The 21,509-nt window shown below is 45.1% G+C and overlaps 1 long non-coding RNA gene across 1 annotated transcript; it reads right to left on the reverse strand.

The window, feature by feature from the left end:
• On the reverse strand, positions 1–20,756 carry LOC138273179 (uncharacterized). The gene is made up of 3 exons (XR_011200276.1): positions 20,716–20,756; positions 19,928–19,988; positions 1–107 (listed from the first exon to the last, which is right to left on the reverse strand). It is a non-coding gene; the product is annotated as an uncharacterized lncRNA (long non-coding RNA).
• Between the last annotated feature and the right edge of the window lie 753 nt (positions 20,757–21,509).

The raw sequence follows: 21,509 nt of genomic DNA on the forward strand, positions 1-21,509 counted from the left end.
CTCCTGCTCTCTACAGACTTTCATTGGCTTCAATGGGCGCAGCTGCTGGCTCTTTCTTCTTCCGGTTTCCGGTTCCTCCTTGCCTCAGCCTCTCTCCTACAAGCAACCTGCAAAAGAGAAAGAAGACAAGGTTAGACTGATCAGTATCTCTTGCCAGCAACAAGTAAGTGCAAAACTTTTATTACCTGAAAGAACTTTGACAACAATTTCTGGATTTGTGTATAGACAATTTGAAACAAGATACCTTCCACGAACATTGTGATTCAAACTCTTTGTTACAAGAATACTTTGCAGAACTTTGTGAGGCAAACAGTAAATCAAGGACTTGCACAAATTACATGCTGTATTTTGACGTAAAAGTACAGTATTTGTTTTATAAAAGATTCTGGAAATATGGGAAAAGTGAGTCTGCTATTGGGAATTTAGGCTTCAGTTATATTAAGATGAATGTTTGATATTGGTAATTCTGATAACGGTATTTGTTTAATGTTTTAGAAGCTTTAGAGTAATAGAAAGCACATCCTAGAGCAGTAACACATTCCAAACCTGGAAACTAGAGACCAGGATCCAAGAGGTACTTTTAGAAGAAATTTTTTAATAAAGGGATAGTCAGGAACCCAGTTAGGAATAGGTTGTACTTATCTGTTCTTTGTTTATGTTTCATTAGGCACTAGTTTCTACAGAAGTCAGAGAGGGCCGCAGATTTGTGCAGCACTTCAACAGTGGAAACGCAAGAACGGTGTTGTCTCTTTATTTTATTTTATCCACTTCCCCCCTTCCCTTGAGCTTCTGTTCTTAGTGCACTGTTTTAAAAACTAGTGTGCTGGAACAAGCAGTTTCAGGGTGGGGTCGGATTGTCTTCAACCTCCATCAGAACTGAACAAGGACTCAGGTGAGCTGGGCTTTGACAATTTTGGCCTCTAGCTCAGCCGGCACCTAGGGAAACCTACCAAACCTGTGCATTTCTGAAAACTAGAGACCTAGGGGAATCCAAGATGGGGTGACTTGTGGGGCTCTGACCAGGTTCTGTTACCCAGAATCCTTTGCAAACCTCAAAATTTGGCTAAAAAAAACACATGTTCCTCACATTTCTGTGGCAGAAAGTTCTGGAATCTGAGAGGAGGCACAAATGTCCTTCCACCCAGCGTTCCCCCAAGTCTCCCGATAACAATTATACCTCACTTGTGTGGGTAGGCTTAGCGCCCGTGAAAGGAAATGGCCCAAAACACAACGTGGACACATCACATTTTTTCATAGAAAACAGTGCCTACCTGTGGATTTTGACCTGTAGCTCAGCCGGCACCTGGGGAAACCTAGCAAACCAGTGCATTTTTGAAAACTAGAAACCCAGGGAAATCCAAGATGGGGTGACTTGTGGGGCTCTGACCAGGTTCTGTTACCCAGAATCCTTTGCAAACCTCAAATTTTGGCTAAAAAAACACATGTTCCTCAAATTTCTGTGGCAGAAAGTTCTGGAATCTGAGAGGAGGCACAAATTTCCTTCCACCCAGCGTTCCCCCAAGTCTCCCGATAAAAATGATACCTCACTTGTGTGGGTAGGCCTAGCGCCCGCGACAGGAAATGCCCCAAAGCACAACGTGGACACATCCCATTTTTTGACAGAAAACAGAGGTGTTTTTTGCAAAGTGCCTACCTGTAGATTTTGGCCTCTAGCTCGGCCGGCACCTAGGGAAACCTACCAAACCTGTGCATTTTTGAAACTAGAGACCAAGGGGAATCCAAGATGGGGTGACTTGTGGGGCTGTGACCAGGTTCTGTTACCCAGAATCCTTTGCAAACCTCAAAATTTGGCTAAAAAAACACATGTTCCTCACATTTCTGTGGCAGAAAGTTCTGGAATCTGAGAGGAGCCACAAATTTCCTTCCACCCAGCGTTCCCCCAAGTCTCCCGATAAAAATGATACCTCACTTGTGTGGGTAGGCCTAGCGCCCGCGACAGGAAATGCCCCAAAGCACAACGTGGACACATCCCATTTTTTGACAGAAAACAGAGCTGTATTTTGCAAAGTGCCTACCTGTAGATTTTGGCCTCTAGCTCAGCCGGCACCTAGGGAAAACTACCAAACCTGTGCATTTCTGAAAACTAGAGACCTAGGGGAATCCAAGATGGGGTGACTTGTGGGGCTCTGAGCAGGTTCTGTTACCCAGAATCCTTTGCAAACCTCAAAATCTGGTTAAAAAAACACATGTTCCTCACATTTCTGTGGCAGAAAGTTCTGGAATCTGAGAGGAGGCACAAATTTCCTTCCACTCAGCGTTCCCCAAGTCTCCCGATAACAATTATACCTCACTTGTGTGGGTAGGCTTAGTGCCCGTGAAAGGAAATGGCCCAAAACACAATGTGGACACATCACATTTTTTCATCGAAAACAGTGCCTACAGGTGGATTTTGGCCTGTAGCTCAGCCGGCACCTGGGGAAACCTAGCAAACCAGTGCATTTACGAAAACCAGAAACCCAGGGAAATCCAAGATGGGGTGACTTGTGGGGCTCTGACCAGGTTCTGTTACCCAGAATCCTTTGCAAACCTCAAAATTTGGCTAAAAAAACACATGTTCCTCACATTTCTGTGGCAGAAAGTTCTGGAATCTGAGAGGGGCCACAAATTTCCTTCCACCCAGCGTTCCCCCAAGTCTCCCGATAAAAATGATACCTCACTTGTGTGGGTAGGCCTAGCGCCCGCGACAGGAAATGCCCCAAAGCACAACGTGGACACATCCCATTTTTTGACAGAAAACAGAGCTGTATTTTGCAAAGTGCCTACCTGTAGATTTTGGCCTCTAGCTCAGCCGGCACCTAGGGAAACCTACCAAACCTGTGCATTTCTGAAAACTAGACACCTAGGGGAATCCAAGATGGGGTGACTTGTGGGGCTCTGACCAGGTTCTGTTACCCAGAATCCTTTGCAAACCTCAAAATTTGGCTAAAAAAACACATGTTCCTCACATTTCTGTGGCAGAAAGTTCTGGAATCTGAGATGAGGCACAAATTTCCTTCCACCCAGCGTTCCCCCAAGTCTCCCGATAAACATGATACCTCACTTGTGTGGGTAGGCCTAGCGCCCGCGACAGGAAATGCCCCAAAGCACAACGTGGACACATCCCATTTTTTGACAGAAAACAGAGCTGTATTTTGCAAAGTGCCTACCTGTAGATTTTGGCCTCTAGCTCAGCCGGCACCTAGGGAAAACTACCAAACCTGTGCATTTCTGAAAACTAGAGACCTAGGGGAATCTAAGATGGGGTGACTTGTGGGGCTCTGAGCAGGTTCTGTTACCCAGAATCCTTTGCAAACCTCAAAATCTGGCTAAAAAAACACATGTTCCTCACATTTCTGTGGCAGAAAGTTCTGGAATCTGAGAGGAGGCACAAATTTCCTTCCACTCAGCGTTCCCCAAGTCTCCCGATAACAATTATACCTCACTTGTGTGGGTAGGCTTAGTGCCCGTGAAAAGAAATGGCCCAAAACACAATGTGGACACATCAAATTTTTTCATCGAAAACAGTGCCTACAGGTGGATTTTGGCCTGTAGCTCAGCCGGCACCTGGGGAAACCTAGCAAACCAGTGCATTTACGAAAACTAGAAACCCAGGGAAATCCAAGATGGGGTGACTTGTGGGGCTCTGACCAGGTTCTGTTACCCAGAATCCTTTGCAAACCTCAAAATTTGGCTAAAAAAACACATGTTCCTCACATTTCTGTGGCAGAAAGTTCTGGAATCTGAGAGGGGCCACAAATTTCCTTCCACCCAGCGTTCCCCCAAGTCTCCCGATAAAAATGATACCTCACTTGTGTGGGTAGGCCTAGCGCCCGCGACAGGAAATGCCCCAAAGCACAACGTGGACACATCCCATTTTTTGACAGAAAACAGAGCTGTATTTTGCAAAGTGCCTACCTGTAGATTTTGGCCTCTAGCTCAGCCGGCACCTAGGGAAACCTACCAAACCTGTGCATTTCTGAAAACTAGACACCTAGGGGAATCCAAGATGGGGTGACTTGTGGGGCTCTGACCAGGTTCTGTTACCCAGAATCCTTTGCAAACCTCAAAATTTGGCTAAAAAAACACATGTTCCTCACATTTCTGTGGCAGAAAGTTCTGGAATCTGAGAGGAGCCACAAATTTCCTTCCACCCAGCGTTCCCCCAAGTCTCCCGATAAACATGATACCTCACTTGTGTGGGTAGGCCTAGCGCCCGCGACAGGAAATGCCCCAAAGCACAACGTGGACACATCCCATTTTTTGACAGAAAACAGAGCTGTATTTTGCAAAGTGCCTACCTGTAGATTTTGGCCTCTAGCTCAGCCGACACCTAGGGAAACCTACCAAACCTGTGCATTTCTGAAAACTAGAGACCTAGGGGAATCCAAGATGGGGTGACTTGTGGGGCTCTGACCAGGTTCTGTTACCCAGAATCCTTTGCAAACCTCAAAATTTGGCTAAAAAAACACATGTTCCTCACATTTCTGTGGCAGAAAGTTCTGGAATCTGAGAGGAGCCACAAATTTCCTTCCACCCACAATCCCCCAAGTCTCCCGATAAAAATGATACCTCACTTGTGTGGGTAAGCTTAGCGCCCGCGAAAGGAAATGGCCCAAAACACAACGTGGACACATCACATTTTTTCATAGAAAACAGTGCCTATCTGTGGATTTTGGCCTGTAGCTCAGCTGGCACCTGGGGAAACATTTTCCTCACATTTTGGTGACAGAAATTTCTGGAATCTGAGAGGAGGCACAAATTTCCTTCCACCCAGCGTTCCCCTAAGTCTCTCAATCAAAATGGTACCTCACTTCTGTGGGTAGGCCTAGTGCCCACGAAAGGAAATGGCCCAAAACACAACGAGGACACAACATATTTTTTCACAGAAAACAGAGGTGTTTTTTGCAAAGTGCCTACCTGTGGATTTTTGGCCTCTAGCTCAGCCGGCCCCAGGGGGGGAGGCAGAAATGCCCTAAAATAAATTTGACCCCCACCCCCCAAACCCCCCTGCCCGGGAACGACCCTTGCTCCCCCTGCGTGACATTGGCGCCAAAAAACAAATCCCCAGTGCCTAGTGGTTTCTGCCCCCTTGGGCAGAAATGGTCTAAATACAATTTTCCCCCCAGGGCAGTGACCCTTGCCTGATGGGTCGCTCCCCATCTCAAAAAAAAAAAAAAATAATAAAATAAAAAATAAACCCAAAAAATTGCCCTGGCGCCTAGGGGTTTCTGCCCCCCCGGGGGCAGATCAGCCTAATAATATGGGGGCAGCAGAAATGGCCTAAAATAAATTTGCCCCCCAACCCCGACCCCCCCCCGGGAGCGACCCTTGCCTACGGGTTCGCTCCCCCTGCGTGACATTGGCGCCAAAAAACAAATCCCCAGTGCCTCGTGGTTTCTGCCCCCTTGGGGGCAGATTGACCTAAAATCGGACAATCTGCCCCCAAGGGGGCAGAAATGGTCTAAATACAATTTGCCCCCCAGGGCAGCGAACCTTGCATGATGGGTTGCTCCCCATCTCTAGAAAAACAAACAAACACAAAAAAAAGCAAAAAAAAAAAAATGTGCCCTGGTGCCTAGAGGTTTCTGCCCCCCGGGGGCAGATCGGCCTAATAATAGGCCGATCTGCCCGTGGGGGGGCAGAAATGGCCTAAAATATATTTGACCCCCACGCCCCCTCAGGAGCGACCCTTGCCTACGGGGTTGCACCCCCTATGTGACATTGGCGCCAAAAAACAAATCCCCGGTGCCTAGTGGTTTCTGCCCCCTTGGGGGCAGATTGACCTAAAATCGGCCAATCTGCCCCCAAGGGGGGCAGAAATGGTCTAAATACAATTTTCCCCCAGGGCAGCGACCCTTGCCTGATGGGTCGCTCCCCATCTCTAAAAAAACAAAAAACCCAACCCTCCCCCCAAAAAAAATTTGCCCTGGCGCCTAGAGGTTTCTGCCCCCTCCGGGGGCAGAAATGGCCTAAAATAAATTTTCCCCCCCAACCCCTCCCCCCCCCCGGGAGCGACCCTTGTCTACAGGGTCGCTCCCCCTGCGTGACATTGGCACCAAAAAACAAATCCCCCGTGCCTAGTGGTTTCTGCCCCCTTGGGGGCAGATTGACCTAAAATCAGCCAATCTGCCCCCAAGGGGGGCAGAAATGGTCTAAATACAATATGCCCCTCAGGGGAGCTACCCTTGCCTATTGGGTCGCTCCCCACTTCTAAAAAAACAAACAAACAAAAAAAAAACACAAACAAAAAATTTGCCCTGCCGCCTAGAGGTTTCTGCCCCCCCGGGGGCAGATCGGCCTATTATTAGGGCAGAAATGGCTTAAATATAATTTGCCCCCTAGGGGAGTGACCCTTGCCTAAGGGGTCGCTCCCCACCTAAAAAAAAAAAAAATAACAAACAAAAAAATGATCCCTGGTGCCTAATAATAGGCCAAAGGCCTTCCCGAGGGGTCGATCCCTTATGTCAATTTCTGGAAAAAAAAAAACAATCCCTGGTGTCTAGTGGGGTTTCAAAAGCCGGATTGCAAGCAATCCGGCTTTTGAAACCCTGGGAGAGACTTCAAAGGGAAGGAAATACATTTCCTTCCCTTTGAAGCCCCCCGAGGCCTCCCCCACGTGATTGAAAGCGAAATGCTTTGCATTTCTCTTTCAATCGCGCTGGAAGCAGACCTCGTCCAAGGCACACGGGAACTGTGGCCTTGGACGAGGTCACCTCGTCCAAGGCACAGAACAGGTTAAGACACATGATATATGCATTGTCACTTATGTAAGGCATGATGATGCAACGAAAATTACGCATTACTGATGACGAATCATGTCATTACAATTATGACACAATCCTTTAATGAGACCTCTCAAAACTTTATAGTTTTCTTCGCTTTCCATCTAGGCTCCTCTAGATGCTTCGTGTCATCATAATATTTACATTGTTTGTCTTCCATCTCCACATCCCCTCTCTTCTTCTACATTGCCTGTTTAACTTTCATCCTCTTAACAAATTCTAAAATCCACAACTTAAGCTATTGCACCAATGGCAATAACCAACAATGGCTTCAGAACAAAACTCACAGTTCCACTTTCTAAGTTTCCAAACCATATGCCTACAGCAGAAAATCCATCTCCAACAGTTTTCCATGAATCTGTTCTTCCAACTCTTTCAGATCCTCCTACAAACCAGTAATGTTCTGAATGTATTTCTCTAAATTCTTACTTTTGTTTGGGATGTGAGTACAGCATTGCTGAACTTTTAGCATCCAGCAGAAACTTGCTATATTTGTTGCTGGCTTATCTACTATTTTAGATAGTTTTCCAATTTTCAAATCATTCAAGATCACACCTCCGGACGGAATCAATGCACCAAAAATATCCCCCATTACTTTTTCTACACTAACACCTCTCTTAGTTTTGTTTTCATTTCTCATACAGGATGAGCAAAATGTTCCACATGATAAATCTTTGAAAATTCTGTGCCTAATTAATGGGTACCATTCCATCCTTGGGTAAATTTGAAAAAGGCATTTCTACAAATTAAGTATAGTCCAGGAATCACAGGAATCTTTCCATCTAAAAATTATTTTCCCTTTCCTCCAACCTCAGAGGTGTTTTTCACATTCATGTTCACATTCACTCTTTTCCACAAATAATGGATCTAGATAACTTTGGCCGATTCGTATTCACAACTTTCCCTTATGCTGCAAATTTAAAGCTAATGCTGGTGGGTTTCCATTCACTTGATGTTCAATTTCATATGTATTCTACCTGTGCTGTCTTTAAAGATCTTTTGGCCTGGTTTAAGAAAAGCAGCACCAAGTACAGCACCACTTTTCTTGCGCCCCTTAGTGCCACCCCTAACGCCACCATGAGTGCGCTGATCTAAGATATGGCACACCGTGGTGGTAATTAGGGGAACTAGTGTCAACATTTTTGTTGCTAGTTCAGAGCTTTGCAGGGTTAGCATCAATAATTTTGATGCTAATCCTCCAAAACACATTGAGGCCCATTGAAAACAATGTTGTGCCTCCTTTTAATGCCTGCTCTGAGCAGATGTTAAAAGTGGTGAAAAAAGGATTTCTTTGTGGCATTTTTTTGCCCCCCGAGGAGAGAATGCCCCCTTTGTATACATTATGCCTGGCACAGGCATAATGTAGCACAAAGGGTTCAAAAGTGGCGCAATGCTTGCAAATTTGGCGTGGTGCTATTGCCCTCATTGGGCCACATTAGTGTCAAAAAATGATGCTAATATGGTGCAAGGAGGAGATAGGAGCTCTTAAATCAGACCCTTTGTCTGTTTCAGACAGACTCCATATCCCTCCTTCTGTCTTCCGCTTAATTCAACAATTTATTTCTGTCATTTCACAAGTGAAATTATGTCTATATGCACACTCAGACGAGGGATCACATGATGTGAGGGGTGGGGCTCTGATAAAGGGCCTAAGGAGTTTGGGTCTTTTGAACATCTGTGACCTGGAAGTGGTGGGTACACTTCAGGACCCTACTTTTGTAGGTAGGGGGTCTGGAAGAACAATTGATTATATATTTGTGTCCCCACCTATAAGGAACATGGTTAAGGATGGTGAAGTAGTAGTGCAGTATTTTAGTGATCATTATCCCCTCAGGATTTCTTTTAATTTTCCTGAGATAATGCGGAAATCAGTGTGGGGTAGGGCAGTCTTGGTGAGTCCCAAAGATCAGGGTAGACGACTTGGCTGGAAACAGGTAAACATTTAGCAAGTACCAGAGAAGGTGGTGGGAAAAAATGTAAATCTGAGTTTAGGCACTCTCTTGGCAGACTCCTCCAGTCCAGAAGAAGTCATGGATGCCATATACAAACAGTGGGTGAAGGAGAACTTCCTAGAAATTCTAGGGGCCAAGAGGGAGGAGGCAGGGTCAAGGAAAAAGCTGTGAGGGACTTTATTATGCTAAAGATGGGGGTGGACCCAGAGACCAACCTCTTGGAGGTTAAAAACATATGGGAAAGGATCCTTATTACACAATTCCGTGTGGGAGCAATTAGAAGCAATCGGTATTTTCTGCTAAGGCAGTTCCACCAAAATGCCATAAATTGTGTCCGTGTGACTGTGTATCCCCACAGACCTTAATTCATTTTACTATGTTTCATGAGTTTTATGCACCTTTTAGGAAATGCTATTTAGTCCCTCTTTTGAGGGACAGGGGTTTTGTGCAATACCGCCCAGCCTTTATGTGGTTGTGTATGACTTCTGATGCGTTGGTGTGGCAAGGGTTAGGCTCCTTTTTAAAGGGAGCAATTACACGGCAGAATAGTGTTAACTTTAAATTTTTGTTAGTGTTTATATACATTTTTATTCTTTTATGGATCCATCAAATGAGTACTGTAACTTTGAATGTAATTGTCTTTTTAGTTGTTTTTATGTGTTGTTTATTTATATGTTCAATGGTTGAAAATGTTCTAACCGAATAAAGTGATTTGACTTGACTATGTCTATGTGCATATTCAGTGTCTGCTGTTGTGACAGATTGTAGGAAAGTACCATCTTTCTTGGCATGTTACCCCCAGTTTCTGCCTGTTTGTCAGTATGTTTTGCCTGTCCCAATGGGATCCTGCTAGCCAGGACCAAAGTGCTCATAGTTAGTGGCCCATGTGTGTGTTGTCAGTATACTTCACTGTGTCACAGAAGTTCTGCCAACCAGAACTCCAGTGCTTATGCTCTCTCTACTTACCAAATGTGTCACTATAGTTTAGTGACTCCATATTCCAATTCTAATTGGCACACTGGACCTCCCTTATAAGTCCCTAGTATATGGTACCTAGGTTCCCAGGGCATTGGGGTTCCAGGAGATCCTTATGGGCTACAGCATTTCTTTTGCCACCCATAAGGAGCTCATACAAACATTTCTTCAGAACTGCCACTGCAGCATGAGTGAAATAGTGCACACACTATATCACAGCCATTTTCATGGCACTTAAGTAACTTATAAGTCACCTATATGTCTAACCTCCATTTACTGAAGGCTAGGTGCAAAGTTACTGTTTGTGAGGGCACCCTTGCACTAGCAAAGGTGCCCCCACTTTGTCCAGGGCCAATTCCCCAGACTTTGCGAGTGCAGGGATACCATTACACGCGCGCACTACAAATTTGTAAATACATATATGTAGCTTCACAATGGTAACTCCGAATATGGCCATGTGAGGTGTCTAAGATCATGGAATTGTTCCCCCCATTCAAAATCTGGTATTTATTGGGGGCCTAATCCCATGCACCCTGAGGGCTCCACCATGGACCCCCAGTACTGCCAAACCAGCTCTCTGATGTTTCCACTACAGCCCCAGCTGCTGCCACCTCACAGACAGGTTTCTGCCCTCCTCGGGATTGAGCAGCTCAATCCCAGAAAGGCAGAACAATGCATTTCCTTTGGGAGGAGGTTGTTAGACCCTCTCCCTTTGGACATAGGTATTACAGGCTTGGGAGAGCTATCCTCCCAGAGCCTCCGGAAATGCTTTGAAGGACACAGATAGTGCCCTCCTTGCATAAGTCAGTCTACACCAGTTCAGGGACCCCCAGTCCCTCCTCTGGCACAAAACTGGACAAAGGAAAGGGAAGTGACCACTCCCCTGTTCATCACCACGTCAGGGGTGGTGCCCAGAGCTTCTCCGGAGTGTCCCCCTGGCATTAGCCATCTTGGATTCCAAGGTGTGGGACCCTCTTGAGATCTCTCAGTGGCCATTGTCAGCAGGAGACGCCAGAGACCCCCTCCTGATAGGTGCATACCTGGGAAGGTAGTCAACCCCCCTCTCAGGGCTATTTACGATCCCTCCTCTCAGTGTTTCCTCAGATTCAGCTTGCAAGACTCCTCTAGGAATCCTCTGCATCCTCTGATTCAGCTTCTGACCGTCGGATCAACTGCAAACGGCTCCAGGAACCGCTGTAACTGCAACAAAGATTCCAGGGCGACTCCTGTGACCTGCAACTTTAGCTCCAGCCAGCATTTGCAAAAGTTTCCAAGGTGTTCACACTCCGAGGACTGCCTGTCTTCATCCTGCACCAGAAGAAGCAAAGGAATCTCCAGTGGAGTGACAGAGTCACTTCCATGCTTCTGCAGGCACCATTCTGTGAAGATGACCAGTACTCTGGGACTCCTCTCCTGATGACGAGCGTGCTCCCTGGAACACAGGTGGTGACCCAAAGCGACCCAGACTGTCAAAATTTGGTGGCGGTAATACCTTGCCTTCCCATGCTGCGACAGTACCCTTGTGCACTGGGTCTTCTCTTGCTCCTTGGGCTTCTGTGCACTTCTTCCAAGAATCCTTCGTGCACAGTGTAGCCCAGTTCCCCAGCACCCCATCCTGTGATGAACAGCTCCCTGAGTTGTTCTCCTGCAGAGTGGGACCTTCCTGTGTAGTGCTGTAATGACTGCACTTTGCATCTTCTTTGTCCCCATATTCTGGGACTCCTGTGGGTGCTATCTGGTCTTCTGAGTGCTCCCTAAGGTGCTGAGAGCCCCCTCTGCCTCCTCAGTCTGAGTTGAGGCCCCCAGGCCCCTCCTGGGTCCAGGCAGCTCCTTTTTCATGCAAACTGTGTACTTGCTTGAGCCAGTGCTTGTTGGTGGAATCCAGTGACGCAAACAGCCTGCATCCAACAACTGGATGTGGGACATCACCTGCCCCAAGCTGGAACGCACAACCATCTTCTTTGGTGCTCTTCTGTACTTTTCCTCTTACCGGAGAATCCACTTTTGCACCATCTTCTAGGTTGGCAGGGACTCCTGTCCTTCCTGGACTCTTCTTCGACTTTTGGACTTGGCCTCCTCTCTCCAAAGGTCTTCAGGTCCAGGAATCCATCCTTTGTTGCTTGCAGTCTTGCTTGGTTCTTGCAAAATCTCTTATCACGACTTGTAGTGTGTCCTGAGGAAACTTGCTGTACTTTCCTGGGCTCTGGGGTGAGGTACTTTACTTACCTTTGTGGTTTTCCTACACTCCCAGTGCCCCTCTATACACTAGGGTGAATTCATGATTCACATTCCAGTATATGGTTTGTTTTTACCCTAGGCACATTGCAATCTATTGTATTTTCTACTGTTTGCACTATTCTATGACTGTTTACTTACCTGATTTTGGTTACTAGTGTATATATTGTTTATAATATTTACCTCCAGAAGGAGTATTGCTTCTAAGATATTTTTGGCCTTGTGTCACTAAAATAAAGTACCATTATTTTTGGTAACACAGAGTATTGTCTTTTATTGTGTATAAGTACTGTGTAACTATAGTGTTATTGCAGGGGCTTTGATTGTCTACTAGTTCAGCCTAAGCTGCTGATGCCAGCTACATCTAGACAGCCTAAGCTGCTAGAACACTTCCTACATTTCATTAATAAGGGATAACTGGACCTGGTAAAAGGTGTAAGTACCTTAGGTACCTACTACAAACCAGGCCAGCCTCCTACACAGATACAAAATATTTACTTTCTGTGTTATTACCCCCCTCGCTGCTAATGCTTCCCTCCCCACGACCCCCCCTTGCTAAGCCTTTTTTTGGCAGTTGGGGTAGTTCACTCTCAGGTCTTTATAACTATTTCTGCACATCAGGTATCCATGACAAATTTTTCCATTCTGCTGGGGCTTCTTAAGGTACCCAAGGTTAGTGGATTCGCTTAGAGGGAACTAAGAAATTAGATTTTTTTTTTTGTTGGGAAAGAATGGAAAAAAGTGTTACAGAAGAAAGCATCTGTTTTTTCCCCTGGAAATTGAATCAATGATGGAATTGCAGTGCTAAACTACCATATTCCGGAACCGGCAGACTTGTGTCAGAAAACCAATTTTTAAAGAGTGTTTTGTGATAGAAAGGGACCAACTGCATTTATAATTCCAGGCTCACTGCCATCTAATGAAACTTACCAAACCCAGACATTTCTGAAAACTGAACACCTGGGGGAGTCCAGGGAGATGTAGCTTGCTTTGATGCCTCAACATTTTCTTACCAAGACTCCCCTGTAAACCTCAAACGCAGCTAAAAAAAACACTTTTTCCTCACATTTCTGTGAAGGACATTGGCGGAATCACTGCACCGGCAGAAATTTCCTACTACCAAGAGTTTCCTTTGGCCTCCAGATAAAAATGATAACTCACTTTTGTGGATGGGCTAAGTGCCTGCAGCAGGGAAGAGCAAAACATGTAGATTGCCCTTTTGGACCCACTTTGGTTACCCCCAGTTTTTCATTTTATACTTTTTAGGCGGACTCCGCTTTGGGCACCCAAACATGTGAGGAATCATTTTTTGTCTGGAGACCAAGAGGAACGCTGGGTGGTAGGAAATTTGTGATGGTGCCGTGATCCTACAATTTTCCCACAGCGAAATGTGAGGAAATGTAACTTTTTAGCTGAATTTGAGGGGCTCTGGGTAAAAAACACACTGGTAAATCCATGCAAGCTACTCCGCCAACCAAGCCCCAGTCCACACACAATTCCAGGCAAGTACCAGTCTACACACACTACCACCAAGACTTAGTCCACACACATCGCCAGCCAAGTGCAAGTCCACAGAAACCACCAACAAAATGCTAGTACACACAAAGCCAGGCAAACACCAGTACACGCGGACTTTCAGCAGAACTCTAGCTCACACACACACACAAAATTTCCATGGTACCTAGGGGTTTTCTGTCCCCTTGGGCTGATGAGCCTAACAGTTTTGCTGATCTCCCCCCCAGAGACAGAAATTGTCAAAATGTGTCCCCAAAAAAAAGGGGAACAACCATTGCCTATGGAGCCGTGCCCTGACATACCCAGAAAAATATCCTTGATGCCTAGTTGGCTTTCTGCCCTCACTGGTGGGGGCAGATTTTGTATAATAACCACCATCCCCCCCAGGGGTGAGCAAGACTGTGCCCATTTTTGGGTGGTGGGGGCATTGCCATGCCAATTCTGGGCAGCCCCCACCCCTGGGCTTTTCCCAAAAAAATCCCTGGTACCTAGTGGTCTTTCTGCCCCCCCCCAAGAGGGCAAATTGGGGTCTATTGTCCCATCTGGCCCCCATGATGGACAGAGAGACTTTACCTCTATTTGTTTTGGGTGAGGGTATAGCCATACCCTCTGCAGGCAGCCTCCACCCTCTTTTATAAAAAGTAAAAAAGTAATCCCAGGTGCCCAGAGTGCTTTCTGTCTCCCCCCCCCCCCGGGGGGATGATCAGGAGCTTTTGTGCTACCTATCCCCCAAAGGAGGGCAGAAAGACTGCATTCTCTAAAATAAGTTGTGGGGGGGCTCTGCTCGTCACTACAGTGAAAACAAAAAAAAAGCCTTGGCAGAAAAGAAATCTCTTTCTCAGCTCCCAAGGCTGTTTTAGGAGAATTAAATCCCTCTGCTGCATGCATTGTACCCACTTTGTAAAATTGAAGCAGCGATTTTGGCCTAGTTGGGCCACATTAGCGTAAAAACAATGACACTAATGTGGTGCGAGGTGTTAGGGGCTTTTAAATCTGCCCCTCAATGTTCTGAACTGTAACTCTTTTACTACAGACGGTGCAGTGGAAAATTATCCCACCAATAAAGCAAATAATACTACAAGGAAAATAATAAATCCTGCACCTAATACATGGTTGCACCTAGGGCTTTTGTTAATGTACATAACTTTTCTATAATTTCTTTAAAATAGGATTGTAGGGTGGAATAGAGCAGCAGCAGTGATGGTTTTCTTAAGTCTCACTTTTGCAAAGTGGCAAAACAAAGTCCATGCAATAAATGATGACAGAATTATTAACAAGCTCTTCATGAGTCTTCCTTAGCTCAACTCGACGTTCTTGTAAAGCACAATCCTCTCTTCTTCTGCAGACTCGTTCCTAAGTACTCTTTTTAAGTTGTTAACAAAGTCAGTATGAAGTCTCTACATAAAGCACAGCTCAAATTCACTAATAATAACATCCAAAGGGAAATGTCTCAGTCTGTCCAACTGCACAGAAAACTCAAAGTAGAATTCAAGCACAATGTTCACTTCAAGGGGGTTCTGCTGGATATGCAGCATTATCCTAAAACTCCCAAAACGTTCTCTCTCCTTCATTGGCAGTAAAGTATGTCCATTCAGTAGAAGAGTACAGACAGGGCACTCTAGTTCTCTTAGATCTGCTCAGTGCTAATCCTTCATTTTCCTCTAGAATTGTTTGAGGCACATACTACCTGTGGGGCTTCAGTTTTTCTCTTTCTTGCCTTCCGGGCCAACTGCCTCTACCTTCCACATGCTTTTTTACAGCACTAGGTCCTTCATTAGGGGCTGAATCTGAACTTGACTCATTCACCACTACAGAACAAGACTCTTCTCTTTCAGCTTCAACTGTTAATCTTGCAATACCCCCTTCAGACCAAGTATGTGCTGTTTCAGTTTCTTTTTGATCGCTTGAGAACTTGACTAATCTGCTTCTGTTGTTTGTTATCACTGGTACTTCTGGGACAGTTGCTTTCACATCAATGGTACACTCAACCATGCAAGTATGGGAAGCATATATCCAGTTAAGAGAGACCTCAGCATTTAACAGCTGTTGTTGTCACCAGGATGACTTGATACGACTCACACCAAGAAGTCTTCCTTATATGTTTCTTCAACAAAACCCAGTCGCCGGGCACGAGGTCATGGCACTGTTCCTGATGTGACTGAGCTGTGTCAAGGATCATATCCTCTGTAATGTTCACAAGTTTGCAGGTATACCTGCAATCTCATTGCTCTGCCCATGATTATCTCATGGGGAGACAGTCCTGTCTTCCGATCAGGTTCACTACGAAAACTCATCAACATAAGAGGCAAAGCATCAGGCCATTACAAAGATGTCAAAGCACACACTTTCGCCAGTCTGGATTTCCATGTCCTATTAAACTGTTTGACAAGACCCAAAGCCTCAGGTCTATAGCTGAAATGTAGTCTCTGCTCCATTTGTAATACTGTGCCTAACAATCTCAGAAATCTCATTATTAAAATGAATTCCTCAATCTGATTCTAGAGTGGTTGATAAAACAAATCTAGCAATGAGTTCTCTTAGCTTCAATTTGACTAAAGTGAGACTTTCATTTTTTCTAGTCGGGTAAGCTTCAATCCAGTGCGAGAAGATGCACATGACAAACAGGCATCTCAATAAAATTCAACTGCATCCTGTTAAAGGGACATGCTGCTCTCCCCAATTTACTAAGGGCCTGATTTAGATTTCAGGGGATAGGTTACTCTGTCACAACGCTGAGAAAGTTCGTCTGCTGAAATATAAATCCACCTATTTCCCATGGGATTTATATTTTGGTGGATGGCATATCCATCAATGTTGTGACAGAGTAAGGAGTCTGCCAAAATCTAAATCAGACCCTTAGTGTTACTGCAGTTCTCTTTCCAATATAGTTCTGCTGGCACACAACACAGCTGTGACAGAACACCTCTGCCATCATTCTGAAATTAGGATCAAACCATATTTGTCTAAACAATCATACCATGGCATCTCTCCCAAAATGAGCTGAACCGTGGACATGTCTAACCATTGGAGGCAACAAGCTATTTGGCAACACAGGTCTTTTATCCACTGAAACCCAAATGTTGTCCTCTCTCTTGACACAATCTGATCTGACCTAACCCTGCTGTTCTTTCTCTGACACTTGTTCCTGAAGCCTCTTTACCTCTTCCCATGTGTCTGCAGTTATTAATACAAGGTTGTAATTGGTTTCATCCATTCGCTTACTAGTGTATTCTCCATTAAAGGTACAGACATTGTGTGCACAGTACTTTGAGACCTCATCAGCATATTTGTTGCCAATGATGCATGATCATCTCCACTACGGTGTGCAGGGAACTTGACCATTTCAACTTGTTAAGGTATCTTTAATGGCTCAAGAAGATTCCTCACTTGTTCACCATTATGAATGGGTGAGCCGGAATAGGTCATTATCATTAACTCAGGGCTCTTTCTCTTGCATTGCTTACCAACGTTAAATTGGTGAGTGAGAGAAATCGCTATGTTGGTGAGTTCAAGTGAGATTTCTGAGCACAGGCGGGCACAGCAGGTTGTGCTCTCCCACGTTGAGAAAGCTCCACTCATGTTGAGGAAGTTGCTGCTCAAGTAGAAAATCTACTTGAGTGGTGGAAAGAAGTTAGCACCCTCTGGCAATCCACGTGATGCCATAAACATGGGAGAAACTCCTAGTGTTAAAAATCAGCACAAACAGCGTGACTTTCCCAAACTCCACCGCTCACAGAACTCGGCATAGTGTGATGGAGTTTTTTGGGCTCTTTGGGAAGTTTGGCAATCCAGAACTACACAAACGGTGTAAACCAGTAAGCTTCAACAACTCCTAAAATTGTGCAGACTGCACATGCAGCTCTCAAGCTTCCTCCACTGTCTCCTAACCATGAGCCATCCACGTATACCACAAAATCAGACTCAAGTATTGGCTTATATCATATATCTGGTCGTGACTTGGGGAATAGTTCAGTGACATTGAGACAGACAGACTCTAATCACAGTCATCATTTTCATTGTCTGGTATGGACAAAAGAATAGCAGAATTCAGAACAGCACAGCGCTTGACAATCACAATTTCAGGATCAAATATGGTTTTTCATACTTAGTAAGTGGGGCTACTTGTCAAATTATGGGTTCTATTCCTTATCAGACAAAAAATAAAAACACTGTTCCAAAATAAGAGAAAAGAGAAGGGTCAAAAAGAAGTCCTATGCTTCGGAGCAAGAGTCCTCACACACCCAACTCAATGTCATGCTTCATCATCTGGTCTGCACCTCTTCAGACCGGCGCTGCAATATCTGACGGGCACCCCCCAAAGGGGGGCTCTTTGTCGGAGATCTTTTCTCGATGATGCCAAGACCCCTAGGGTGGGCTTTGAAAAAGGAGTAAGGAGAGAAAACTGAAAAAGGAGATTAAAATTAGCTCAAGACCCAGACTTCAGGGCAACAATTTCATTAATCCAAAGTGGGTAATGGCCAAGATTAAAAATGTTAAAGGAAGCCAGAATGAGGTAATGATCAATCACTCTCTACTGTACTTAAAGAAAGATGGGAAGCAAGGAACTACCAGGCTATCCCTAATAAAGGGTCAACATGTTTTGCGTCTCAGTGGTCCATCCGGATCCAATGACGCTTCTTCAGGACCAAGCAAATAAATACTTCTCCTATTATACAACACATAGGGGGTCATTACGACCTCAGCGGTCTTTGAAAAAGACCGCTGAGGCCGCGGGAGACAGAATACCGCCATTGCCGGCGGTATTCCTGGCTCCCTGTTATGACATTTCTGCTGGGCCAGCGGAAATGTCACATCAACATTGCTGCCGGCTCCTAATAGAGCCGGGGGCAATGCTGATATGCAGCGGATGCAGTAGCACCCGTTGCGCATTTCACTGCCCAAAATTCGGGCAGTGAAATGCGTGACGGGCTATGCCTGGGGGCCCCTGCACTGCCCATGCCAAGGGGCACCCCAAGTCCCCTTACCGCCAACCTTTCAATGGCGGTGTGTACAGCCACGGGCAGGCTGGCGGTCGGGGACTCATAATCCCCAGGGCAGCAGTGCATGCACCGTTGCCCTGGGGATTATGACCGCCAGGCGCAATCCTGGTGGGAAAGTGGAGGGGCCGGCGGTATGGCCGTGGCTTTTCCGCCACGGTCATAATTGCTGGCGGAACACCGCCAGCCTGTTGGTGGTGTTATCGCCAACTTACCGCCGGCCGCCAGGGTCGTAATGACCCCCATAGACTCCTATAGTCTGACACTATCAGTCTCAATGTCTCCAGTTACTTACAATAGTCAAGTACTTCTTAGGCTTGTTATTTCTAGAGTTTACATTCTCAGGAGCAAAAGCACTCAAGCATCACAATGGATGACTAGCATCATCATTGGGAAATGCTCCTCGCCAGGCCGGCACTGCAATGCCTGACGCACGCACAGTGTTAATTTGAGTCCTTGGAACGTACCTCTCAAGGAGCCTGTTCCTGACTTGGGGATGGTAAGCCTGACTCATTACACTCTGTCTATGACCCATCATATTTGCATTTCATTTTTACACCTCTTTTACCACATTGGCATTGTTGGTGTGTGTCTTTTTAACCCTTTTTGTTTTCTAGGGCGACCTGACTCTGACTTAACCAGTTGACTTAAATGTAAGTGACCGTTTTTTCTAAACCCTAAATTAAGGTTTTTTTCTTTATTTTGGAGAAGAGTTGATTAAATCATTTTTGGTCCTGAAGAAGCGTCATTGGATCCGGTTGGACCGTAAGACGTGAAACATGTCGACCCTGGTTTAGGGGCACTATAATAATATTAATCCTCTGTGGTTTGTTGGTCTTTGAGAGTAATTGAGCGTTATAACTCATTTAGTTACTTTCCTGCCTGTTTTTAATCTTGGTCTTCATCCTTTTGTACTGATTAAAATTATGATGTCCATTACAAGATGAATAACCACTTTTAAGCATATTTATTTCTGTTCTCTCCTACATGTACTGGTGCCTGAATACAGGCATCTCCTGTCTGTATAGTTTGAACCCACCAGTCACTATCAGAACAGTATGGCTTAGAGCCCCCTTTTTTCGGGGAGCCCGTCAGGCGTTGCAGTGCCGGCCTGGCGAGAAGCATTTCCTGATGATGATGCTAGTCATCCATTGTGATGCTTGAGGGCTCTTGCTCCTGAGATTTTAGGTCTCCTTGGTCATTAGAGCATACTTGGAACAGTGTACCTTTGTTTATACTACTATAGCTGGGAGATTGTACACTGGACCACATAACCTCCCGGTCCCCCCCTGTGTTTAGATTTCTAGAGTTTAACCTGTAAGACAATGAACAAAGGTTATAACCCAAACTAAACATACTTTTTCTCTAGTTAAATCATGATTTTCTGAAAGGAAGAGATGTGACATTCTGTGGGACACACGGTGCTCGCGTGCTCAGTGAAAATAGTCATTCAGGACATATATGCGCTTACCGTCCCCAATATGGAACCGGCTTCATGGGAAACCACAGGCCTGAAGATGGGTGCAAACATTCTAATAATAGTAAAAACAGAAAACAAACATGCCTGTTATTATATGCTGAAAAAGGCCAATAGATTCCATATCATAATGTGATAAAAGAGAAAAATCAAAATGAATCCCCATGGATTAAAGAAGTAGACCATCCATGGTAATCAATTTTAGTGTGGGGAGGGAAAAGGAAGCCCCAGTCTCTCATCTTAAAAGTAACCACTCCATATGCCATATTGCTGAATACATAGCCCAGAGTAGAGTGGTGAAAAATGTCCAGGGGTACAGAATAATCCGAGGTAACTATATTCCAGCACCCACCGGGATGGTTGAGACACCCACTCGATAAAATAAACCGGGGAGGTGTGAACTCGTCTATAGCTTCTGCAAAAGTATGGTCTTGTGGGGAAGATATAAACATAGCCCCAAGAAAGTGTGGCTAGGTATCTCGCAATCAAGTTTCTAAAAAATGTACTAAAACCTCTGAACAAAGATATTAAAGAGGCCCTGTTCAATCTCAATCACAATATCCCTCTCCAAGCAGTCAGGGTTTAATTAAACAAACATGAGACCTGATCGTTATGCGTAAAAAAATAGGCCCCTAATATCCATTCAACTAATCAAGTGCAGTCAAATCGTTAACGGTTTAAAGTGATGTTATTTTTGTATTTATGCCTGGAAGAGAAATGTAACCACAGAGTCTGCATAAATGAAACAAAACCCTTGGATCCCCAAGCTGCATCGAACTTACTGGTATACTCCCCGTACTCCGTCTGGGAACCTCCCCTTGGCCGCCCTCCTGTAGCAATGAGGAAGCAGCAGTCTAGCAGGTAGATAAACCTGTCACCCGGAAATGCACGCGTAGCAAAAATGCTCACGTTGCTAGGCGGTGAAGTCCTGAAGATAGAAAACGTTCATGACATGGGTCAATAGTTTAGACCCGTTTTTGAAGTTCACCTCTTCAGTATTGTATCCAGGATCCCTTTCCTGGATCTGATGATTAGTATTGAGAATGCAAACTTAAGACTTGTACCTATCAAAAGACTACTGATCGCAATAGTCTACTTCTTAATGAGAGTCACCATCCAAAAGCACTACGTGACAATTTACCGAATATAAACTGTGAATGGATGACCCATAAATATGTTTTCACACATCTCTATAGGGACACTGACAGCTGCTTTAAGGCAACCTCACAGCACAGATGCTAAAGGATCAAAATTAGCCTTCAGGCATTTCCATGTAACTGTGCAAGCACTGAGAGAGCACTGCAGAAAAGTGCAAAATGACTTACTGTAACAAGATATTCCCAGTGCTAGGGCACAACAGAGACTTTCTCTCAGCTCTAGGAAGGCAATAAAGCAATAGTTGTCATGAAGTACCGGATCAGACACATCTTTGTGTGTAAGCTTCTATAAAGGCTTCGTCACTAAGGAAAAAATGAGTATCGACTGGCAAGAGTAGCCCACCATACCCAAAAACATCCTGACTTTCTTTAGGTAGTTGGAAGCTTCATTTTCAGTTTTGCAGAATTCCAATCTTGTG

Source organism: Pleurodeles waltl, chromosome 2_2 (assembly GCF_031143425.1).
Source record: "Pleurodeles waltl isolate 20211129_DDA chromosome 2_2, aPleWal1.hap1.20221129, whole genome shotgun sequence".
NCBI classification, from domain to species: Eukaryota; Metazoa; Chordata; class Amphibia; order Caudata; family Salamandridae; genus Pleurodeles; species Pleurodeles waltl.